Source organism: Rhincodon typus, chromosome 18 (assembly GCF_021869965.1).
Source record: "Rhincodon typus isolate 14 chromosome 18, sRhiTyp1.1, whole genome shotgun sequence".
Lineage (NCBI taxonomy): Eukaryota > Metazoa > Chordata > Chondrichthyes > Orectolobiformes > Rhincodontidae > Rhincodon > Rhincodon typus.
The window spans coordinates 6,938,139-6,948,712 of NC_063349.1; the positions used below are offsets into that span (position 1 = coordinate 6,938,139).

At 43.0% G+C, this 10,574-nt stretch overlaps 1 protein-coding gene across 1 annotated transcript in view; it reads left to right on the forward strand.

Moving 5' to 3' along the window:
* The window catches only part of tmtc1 (transmembrane O-mannosyltransferase targeting cadherins 1), a 176,534-nt gene that overhangs the window by 10,370 nt on the left and 155,590 nt on the right, over positions 1–10,574 (forward strand). The window lies entirely within an intron of this gene.

The window sequence follows — 10,574 nt, forward strand, 5'->3', positions numbered from 1 at the left end:
ACCGAAATCTACCCTCTTTCCCTTCCCCCCCCACCTCCCCCCAACCTCCCCCCCACACCCAACCCCAACCCCGACCCCAACCACCACCCCCCCCCCAATCCCCTCCAATCCCCGCTAAAAGGCTGGATTTAGGGGGTGCCTGTGACGATTTATTGAAGGATAAAGATGCTTTTGGGGATAGTTTTCAAAGCAGATCACTGGATGTAGATTGACAATAAGGATTCAAGGGACCCCAGGCAGCTGAAAGCATGGACCCAAAGATGGAATAATGGCACTTGGATTCGGGGTCAGATATCAGGTTCAGATGAGGGCAGATAATCTAGAAGGTGTTGTAGAGCAGGAGAGCATTCCAGAGATAGGGATGGGGCAAGGGCATAACTTGAAAACAAGGATAAGAATTTTACATTTGAGACATCGTTAGGCTGGGAGTCAACCAGAGTCAAAGTGCACTTCATTACAAGTGGAATGCCAATGCATTGATGTAGCTAGTAACTGGATGGGAAGTTAAAGTTCACGACAAACAGCACACTTCTGAAATTTTCTTTTGAACCTTCTTTTTATTCGCTGTGAAATTTAAGATAGGGAACATCAAATGTTGGAGGTCCTTCAGTGATTCTCCTCAGCATGCACAGAAGTGTATTAAACCTGAAATACTGAGCTGAACACCAGGGCCAGAACAGAAGATCAAGCCGTTTCATAAAATATTTATTGTGAAGTAAGTTGTCATCCTTTTCTGCTCCAAGTTTTATTTGCTTTAACCTAAAAATAAACACCCCGCAGATTCAAAGTCCAATTCGTGTTTATTTTTCTAATATTTTTACTGGGTATCTCGATTTGATTAAAATCAATATTTCTTGATCCCTCACCTATGAGTTTTCTTTACGAAATTGATTAGCAGTTTGTGATAATAAGTAAAAACCGAAGGAACTGTGGATGTTGTAAATCAGAAGCAAAAAGAGAAATTGCTGTAAAAGCTCTGCAGATCTGGCAGCATTTGGGAAGAAAAATCAGTTAACCTTTCGGGTCTGGTTCAGTTCTGAGAAAATGTCACTGGACCCAAAACATTAACTGTGACAATATGTTGCTATTTCAGATGTAAATATTGTGGTGCATTTTTAAAAAAAGTTGTTCTTCCAGCACTTTCACCAATCCAGGTTATTTTCGGAGAACTCCCACAGCTAAGAGCTTCCTTGCTGTGTGTTGGGAGAGAGTTGGAAGAATGCTAAATATTAAGCAGCAATGAGACAGTTTGATTATTTTAATCATATTGTTAATGATTGTTTTCCACTGTGCAATAGCAGCTGTGCAGATCTAGGTTGGCGACTAAAAGCAGATGTTTTAGCTGGTATTGGTCATAGCTTGTTTGCCATACTATGGTGTAGATTCACTTTATATATGTGTATATGTATAAAGTTGTATGTATATATTAATGTTGCCAATAATTTGTTTTAAGAAAATGCGGGGGTTAATGCTACAGTTGGTGTGGCAGTTACAATATTCCCGGGTGTATGTATTAAGACTTCCAGACTTCTCCCTGTAGACAGAATGGCAGCGTGTCTGTGATCTGTCTGTCAAGCTGTCTGCAGAGCCGCACAAGCCTTGCTAATCTTTCGGTAAAGGCAGTTTGCACATCAGCCAAGATTTCCACACTCTGTTTGGTTTGCAGCATCGTTCAAGTGCATTGTCAGATTTGGTGATGAGGTATTTTCCAGTCGAACAGCCGTTAGACTCCTCCTGGTCCTGACTTGTATAATAAAGGCCAGTTTGGTCTAAGGTTGTTGCGAGTCTTCAGTAATTGTGGCACTACACACAAAATAGTGAACATGTTTATTGTTTTGTGAAAGAAGGGGGTGTAAAAGATTATCAGATCAGATAATTGTGGCAATAATCTCACTTGCTCATAACTCCAGCCCAGTTTTTATATAATGAGGCTGTCTCTGTCTTTGTCTTGTGGAAATATAAAACATGATACCTTCCTCCTCGCAAAGCAGTTCTGTTTGACATCTGAGTGTAACTGTGACTGTGTAGTGTATGTGTTTATGAATATGTTTGATGCGTAGTGTGTGATCGAAATGGAATGTTGCAACATCTGTAACCTAGTCAGTGAAACACATTGTTTGTGTTTGAGTAATTTTACGTGCAATTTTATGCATAATACTTGAGCAATGTTAGTCGCTTATATGTGAAACTTAGTGCACTTTGCCTCTGTAAGATGGGGACTGCTGCAACAGCACACACAATGAGGCACGAAGAATAGGTAAGTATAAATAAGTATAATGTCTGAAATGAAAAACTGTGTTCGAAATGTACAGCATTCGAAAGACCGGGCGAAATAGATTGGGTGCAGACCATTTCTCAGATTTTAAGCAGTACTAATTTCTTAATATTTTACGTAGTCACGAGAGAGCAAAATAAATTGCCGCCCATAATTACTCCTGTGTATCTGTTGTTCTCCATAATTCGGTGTCAGATATCCAGTCGTTTTGTGTCATGTACTCCATGAAGATATGGCATTTGTTACAACTGGTTTTGGATCTTCTGTCCTCTTTGTAGTGCTAAACATCCTGTGCGAGAGAGAGTGGATAGCTGTGATTTTCAGGTGTCTGTAGTGTTGAGGTGTTGTAGTGAGGGACAGTTTGAATTATCCTTACAGGAAAATATAAGCAGCGAGAGGATGGGATGTCACATGACCTGTCAGGGGTGACACAATTAATGTGGGGTAGTGGTAGCGTTACTTAAAAGAATTATACTATGAAGATAGTCTGCACCAATGTGGATGAACCCCCTTGTCTATGGAAATTTTAAGGCTGATTTAAAACTGGGAAAATACTGACCTCCAACAACCACGACTATCTTCCTATGTGTCAGGTATGACTCCAGCCACTGGAGCGTTTGCCCCCGATACCATTGATTCCAGATTTGCTAGGATTCCTTGATGCCACACTCAGTCGAATGCAGCCTTGATGTCAAGGGCTGCCACTCTCCCCTCACCTCTGGAATTCAGCTCTTTTGAACCAAGGCTGTCATGAGGGAGGGAGCTGAGTGGCCCTGGCAGAACCCAAACTGGGTGACACTGAGCAGTTTATTTCTGAGCAGGTGCTGCTCGATAGTGCTGTTGATGGCAACTTGCATCACTTTACTGATGATTGAGCTAGACTGATGGGTTGGAAATTGGCTGGATTTGATTTGTCCTGCTTTTTATGCACAGGACATATTCAGTCATTTCCACATTGTTGGATAGATGCCAGTGCTGTAACTGTACTGGAACAGCTTGGCTAGGGGAGCAGCAACTTCTGGAGCACAAGTTTTCTGTACTATTGCCGGAATGTTGCCAGGGCCTGTAGCCTTTGCAGTATCAGTCTCCAATCATTCTTGATATCATGTGGAGTGACTTGGATTGGCTGAAGACTGGTATCTGTAAAGCTGGGGACCACTGGAGGAGACCAACGTGGATCTTTCACTCGACACTTCTGGCTGAAGATCGCTGTGAATGCTTCAGCCTTATCGTTTGCACTGATGTGCTGGGCTTTTCCATCATTGAGGATGGGGATATTTGTGGAGCCTCCTCCTCCAGTGAGTTGTTTAATTGTCCACCACCATTCACAACTGGATGTGCACTGGTCACTCTTACCAATACAGTCATGAGCAGATGCGTCTGTGGCAGTTGGATTGTTTCTGTGTTGCAAATTCTGTGCAAGTTCCAACGGAAAAATACAATCAGTCCTCGACAGTGCAGCTTATAGCTCGGAAGTGAGGTGTCCCTGCTTGCGTCTTTCAGATTTGTGGCAGTTTTTCAAATAGTCTGACCCAGTGATCCTTTTATGTACTTTTTAATTAAAGAGATATTGGGTGTGAATACCACTTTGTATCTACTCCAAGCCAAACAACTAGGTATGGGCTGCACTGGGGCTATTTTCGCTTTGAGAGATTGGGCTGCACTGCTCTTGTCAAGGCACCACTCTCCCAGAAGATCCCAGAATTATTTGATGGATGGTGAACCAGCTGATCCGGGAGGCTTGTGTTGTATGCTGCAGCAGACTCCAGTGTTCCTGGTCTAGGGAGGTGGATGGAGACCAGCTTGATTTCCAGTTCTGCTTTCGGCTCACGGGTAGGTGCATGTTTGGAGAACACCGGATCAGACCTTATGGGTGATGCATGCAATAGTGAAACAACCTGTTGCCCAGGCTCTCAAGTGAAGATTGACCACTTGACAAATGTGGTGAGAAAGACTTACTATGTGAACAAAGACCATTTGCTCCACTGTGCTTGTACTAGCTCTTCTGAAAAACTATTCAATGACCCCCACCCTAGTGCTCTTTTAACATAGCCTTATTAAATGTGTCTTATTTTCAAATATAATCCAATTTGTGTGCTCGCATTAGCAGGTTGTCAGATTGCAATTAAAAACCCATAAGATGACTAAAAATCCTTCAGGAAACGAAGCCTGCCACGCCTGCCACGCCCACATAGTCTGCCCTATTCGTGACAAATTAATTCTGGTGTGTTTGACTCCCGAGTGCCCTCAGGGTAACTAGGATTGGATGGTGAGTACTGTCTTCTCAAAACTTCCCACGTCCCAACAGCAAGAATGCTCTGAGAGGGCATTGGCAATTTCACAAGATGCATAATATTGTTCAGGTATATGTTTTGTGATCTCAATATGTTTCCTTTTTGTGTAAGAATATTTCAGTTCTCCGTTGTTCCTTCGCTAGTGAAGTTTGAAGCCTGTTGGAGCTGTGCAAATTGCTGGCACTTTAGGTGCAGTTAGGTGCAGTATGACTGTGTTCATTTTACGTGGCGGTAAAGCTAACCAATGCCAGCTGGCTGGTACCTTTTCCAGAGAAGTCAGTGGATGGATGAAGCACACAGTCGCGAGGATGGGGAATGCTATTTAGGACTTGGCTGGGACTAGTGTTGAGAATGGTGGCTGCACAACTGGAAGGATGCAAACTCGACATGATTGATCTTGGAGGTGACTGCATGGTTAAAGGGAAATCCTTGGAGAGTAATGGAGTCAACAGTAAAGGAATTAAGGGTTATGGTGAGCAGCCGGGTAAGAGGAGCTGAATCCACGAGAAAGATCAACCATGATCTTATTGAATGGCAGCACAGACTGAAGGGGCCAGATGGCCTACTCCTGCTCCTATTTCTTATGTTCTAAACATGAGAAAAGCAGTAACTCTTCCCATTAATCTGATGGCGCAAGTCCTAGGGGAAATAACTTCTAAAGATTTTCAGCGGGGGAATGTGAGATGGAATCTTTTTAATGCAATGAGTGGTAGTGACCTAGAACTGGCCATGATATGGATAAGTGAAGCAACCAATGGTTTCAAAATTGGATGGGCAGTTGAAGGAAGGAAGTTTGTACAGCGAATAAGCAGGGAAGCAGGATAGACTCCTCCTGATCACCCAGCAATGGGGGTTCCTTCTCTGCCAGAAATTACTGTATCACAGACGTTGACCTTCGCTTGGAGAACATGGGGCCACAAGTGCAGCTTTTAACGGGGGTTGGGGGAGGGTAGTGCCTGAAAGGACAGAAGAGTTTAGAATATTGATTGAAAAATGGGGCTGTTAGGTGTTTACAAGAAACTGAGGGAAAGTTGTTGTAATGGTAATTTTTGGAAGAGCAAATAGTGAGAAAGTGCTTAAGGGGAGGAAATCTAAGCAATGCCAACTTGCATAGGGAAGTTTCATTGGCACGCCGCTGACATTCGTCTTCACTGGAGAACAATTCAGCAGCAAGAGTCTGCTGTCACATTAAATGTCACATTGTGCTGAGGAAGTTAACAGAATTCTGAAGTTTGTCATTAGCTGTTCCAGAACTGAGTGAGATACTTGTCAGTACAGCTTGTCCCATTTGTAGTTACTTTGAATAAACAGTAATTGGTCAAATTAGAGAAGGATGGTTTGCGTTATAGGATCTGTCAGTAGTTTTGAGTGTTTGGCATCCTTAGAGTTTTAGAATTAGCTTTATTGTCACGTATTGTCACGTGTAGTCATGTGAATAGGTGAAAAGGTTACAAGTCATCACAGTGCCATCTCAGGTGCAAAGGTACCTAGGTACAGATTCTTAAGGACAAATTCTTGGGGGGGAATCCATTTAGAAAAATAAAGAAATAAAAAGTCCAGCATTACAGATCATATGAATAAATTAGAAAAATGTAGGAATTAAAAAGTTTAGAATAACAGTCCTTCCAACTCAGTCTATGCCAGCACCTAGCCTCTGGTTCGCACCACGCCTTGTCTCCAGACCATGTCAGGCTTTACCTCAAGGCTGGGAGACTGCACTGGAACCATCTCAAGGCTGGAAGTCCACGCTGAGACCAGGTTGGTCCACTGAGAGACCGCCACGTCAGGCCGGGAGATAGCTGTGCCTAACCGAGAGGCCTCTGTGCTGAGGCTGGGAGTTCAGGACGTAGCTGAGAAGGAAAGAAAACACAAAAGAGAAATAAAAGTTTTTATTAAAAAAAAGCTCCACCAGCTGAGGAGTCCTACTCTGCCGCCATCTTGGATCTGAATATCTCCCGTTGCAGGCTGTTTCTATTTGTATTGCAGAAAAGTATCTGCATTGTGCACCTTTCCAATGTTGCTGACGTGCCCTGCATATGCTGCGCCATGTAGAGGAGAGAAGGAAGGAATGCAAAGATTCAGTTAAACAATAAATTGATTATTTTTGAATAATGGACATGGGATAACAAAGGCTGAATTAATTGCCCATCCCTGGTCATCCTGAAGAAGGTGCTGGGGTGCTGCCTTGACCCCTGAGTAGTTTGTGAATCGAAGATTCTCCCACAACATAATTAGGTTTGGAATTGCAGCCATGACAGAGGGATGCTAATACATGCTGAGATGTGTCTGCATGAAATGGAGGGGAGCTCGTAGCTAATGCTTTTACCGTCCACCTGGAGAGGAAGTGATGAGACTGGCTGGAGCATTTGGTTGTGTGGAGCATTCGTATAGAAATCAGCTTAGTGTTTCTTGATGTTTTTGGCAGGTACCTTGCACTCTGATGCAGATCCAGTGACATCTTGATTACAAGGATGAAAACTTTATTTCCGAGTCCCTTGGTCTCATTCCTCCCCAACAGTATAATCTTTGCTAATCCTGGAATCTCAATTCTAGATTCTGGCGTACCCCTTATTTTCCTCACTCCATTGTTGCTGGATGTATCTTGTGTTACCAAGACCCTAAGCTCTGGGTTACCCTCCCTGAACCACTGTCTATGTATCTCCTGCGATAATATCTTTAAAGAGGAAATTTTTAAACATTTGTTGGAGCTATGTATCGATGAAGATTGTGGCCTTGCAGTGTCATCTCTAATAATCTTTATTGAACCCTTTTGGCTGGTTTATTTGGTTCGATCCAGTTTTTTTTTTACAGTGCTTCTGTGTCCATTGTTTTACCAACTAAATCCAGGCCCGGATCCTGACAGAAGAGTGAGCAAAGGTAGCTATGGCCATTAATAGGATCAGACTTATTTTATAAAAACCTGTGAATGCAGAACTTTCTTGAATGTGGGATTGTACGTTACATACAGCAAATTGCTCAGATATGCGGGAATTGGAGGAAAGGGATTTTTCATATCGAAACCCTAATCTCTGCCTGGTGTTTCCTTCCTAAATTCTACTCTTCAAAGTGCTACTTAAAAGCAGGGTTGAGATCACCTACCCCCTTGTCAACTCCTTGTTCTGTTTGTTTGATATTGCCCCTGTGATACATCTCAGATCATTAAATGCCAGTGATTGTCTGTAAATTTTACTGTTGCTGGGTCATAGTCATAGAGTCGTACAGCATGGAAACAGACCCTTCGGTCCAACTCGTCCATGCTGACCAGATATCCTAAATTAATCTTGACCCATTTGGCCCATATCCCTCTAAACCCTTCCTATTCATGTGCCCATCCAGATGCCTTTTAAATGTTGTAATTATACCAGCCTCCAGCACCTCCTCTGGCAGCTCATTCTGTACATGCACCACCTTCTGCGTGAAAATATTACCCCTCAGGTCCCGTTTAAATCTTTCTCCTGTCACCTTAAACCTATGCCGTCTAGTCTTGGGCTCTCCTACCTGGGGAAATAACCTTGTCTACTCATCCTATCTGTGCCCCTCATGATTTTATAAACCTCTGTATGGTCATCCCTCAGCCTCCACTCCCAGGGGAAAAAAGCCCCAGCCTATTCAGCCTCTTCCTATAGCTCAAACTCTGCAACCCCTTCTCAGTTTGATTAATAAGTAATTTTCTGAAGTCATTAGTGCCTACAGAACAGTTGTTGACATGAATCATAAAGGTGCCTGCAAGTTTTCTATTATAGCACCAATAGAACATTACCAGATCTGCTTTCAATTGTGAACACCCTATGTTAATAAAACTACCCTCACTGAAAAATGCAACACCCAAGAAAAGTCACTTAACCTATAAACTCACTCACTCAATTTCCAGATCTTCCCTCTATTCCTCATGCTTTGTTTGGGAGCTTTAAGAATATGGCCCTCTTGAACAGGTTATCTGGAAGGCAAACCATTTTGACATCTATAGAGAATTGATAGACACGTCCAAGAACACGCAGTCGTGGAACTCTCTCCCCAGCAGGATTCTGAGAGTTCCTGCACCACAACGGCTAAAAAAGGAAGTTCAGAATCACATTAAGGTAAACCGAAGATGGGTGATAAAAGTTGCCCTCGTCATTGGTGCTTGCATCCTGAAGAAGTTAAAACTCTTCAGCTTTTGATGCTCTCTGTAAACAAGACGAGTGTGGTTCTTTTCTACTGCTACCCCTGCTTGTCTACTTTGGAAAGATTACATTTTTGAGCTTTATCAATTTGAGTCAAAAGAAGGGAAAGTTAAAATTGGAGCAATTAATTGAATAAAATTTTCTTCTAATTAATTGGACTGCACTGTCTGAGAAGAGTTTGAGAGTCTCTATTAGAACTGGGCTTAATTGTCATGTATACTCAAGTACAGGGCTATAGGAGTACAGTGAAAAGCTAACAATATCACCATTCATGATACCACTTTAAGTACAAGGTACAAAATCTTAGGTAAAGAGTAGAAAAATAAAGTTTAAAAATAAGTTAAAAGTTAAACATTGCAGCTCTTGTCAGTATAAAGTAGTAAATAAGAAATAAAAAGTTCCAAATTGCAGTCCTCCTTTAGCCACAGGCCAGCAGTTGCTCTCTACTGGCTTACCCCATGACGGCTGGATCTCTCTCCCACTCTGGGCTTGATCTCTCGATCCCCACGCTGCTATCTTGCTGCCGACCACGGTCCTCTCTCTCCTGCAACTTCATGGATAAGCTGTGTTTCTGCTATAGCATTTAGTGGCTTTAACTTGCAAGTTTTGGTGCTTTTAAACTGGCTGCTCTGTCCCATCCATTATCACAGCATCCCACTGGAAGGGTGGCTCATTTACCTTTCTTCTGTGACCTTGTGTAAGCCCAAGTGGATCGAATTGGGGGGTGGCTCACTCACCAGAACCTGCTGGTTGGCTTGAGCCTAAGATGCTAGCCATATAGTGTCCTACAGATAACAATTAGAGTCAGAGAGTTTACAATATGAAAAAAGACCCTTTAGCCCATCCTGTTCACACTGGCCATCAAGCACTGATGTACACTTGTCCCATTTCCATTGGCCCATAGTTGCCTATGCAATGACATTTGAAGTAAATAATATCCAAATATTTCTTAAATGATTCCTGCCTCTACCATTGTGTTCCAGATATCCACCATCTTCTGGCTGAGAAACAATCTTTGTTAAACCCCCTCCTGCCTTTCACCATAAAACAATGCTCACTGGTTGTTGATCCCTCTATTAAGGGGAAAGGTTCCTTCCTATCTATGCCTCTCATAATTTTGTACACCTCTATCAGGTATCCCCTCAGCTCTCTGCTTTAAGGAAAACAACACCATCTTATCTAATCTCTCTTCATAGCTGAAATGCACCAGTCCAGGCAATGTCCTGGTAGCTCTCCTCTGCACCCTCTCTAGGACAATCACATTCTTCCTCAAACTGCGCAGAGTACTCCAGCTGTAGTCTAACTCATGCTTTGTACAGCTCCATCATAATCTCCCCGTAAGTTCTGATGAAGAGTCACTGGACTTGAAACGAAAACTCAGTGAGACCTCTCTGATCTCCCCTTGACAAAGTCATGCTGACTACCTTTGATTAATTGATGCCTGTCTGAGCAGAGATTAATTCTCTCTTTCAGAACTTTCTGCGGCAGTTTCCCGACTGGTTGTGTTTTACTTTTGCTCGTGTAAGTTAGGTTGACCCAATTATTTATGTGAGTATTAGTGGTGTCCTGCTCATTACAGTGGTTCTAATCTCCTGAAGGCATTGAGTTAGGCCGAGTGTCACTCCACTGGCCCAGTCTTGCTTGTCTATGTTTGTGGGAGGCTAGTCTGTGTGTGTGTGGGTGTGGGTGATCTGTGTGTTAATGAGTGGGTGGGTGCTGTGTGTGACTGATTGTGGGTGCGGTGTGGGTGGGTGGTCGGTCTGTGTGTTAACGAATAGGTGGGTGCTGTGTGGGTGGGTGGTCTGTGTGTTAATGAGTGGGTGGGTGCTGTGTGGGTGGATG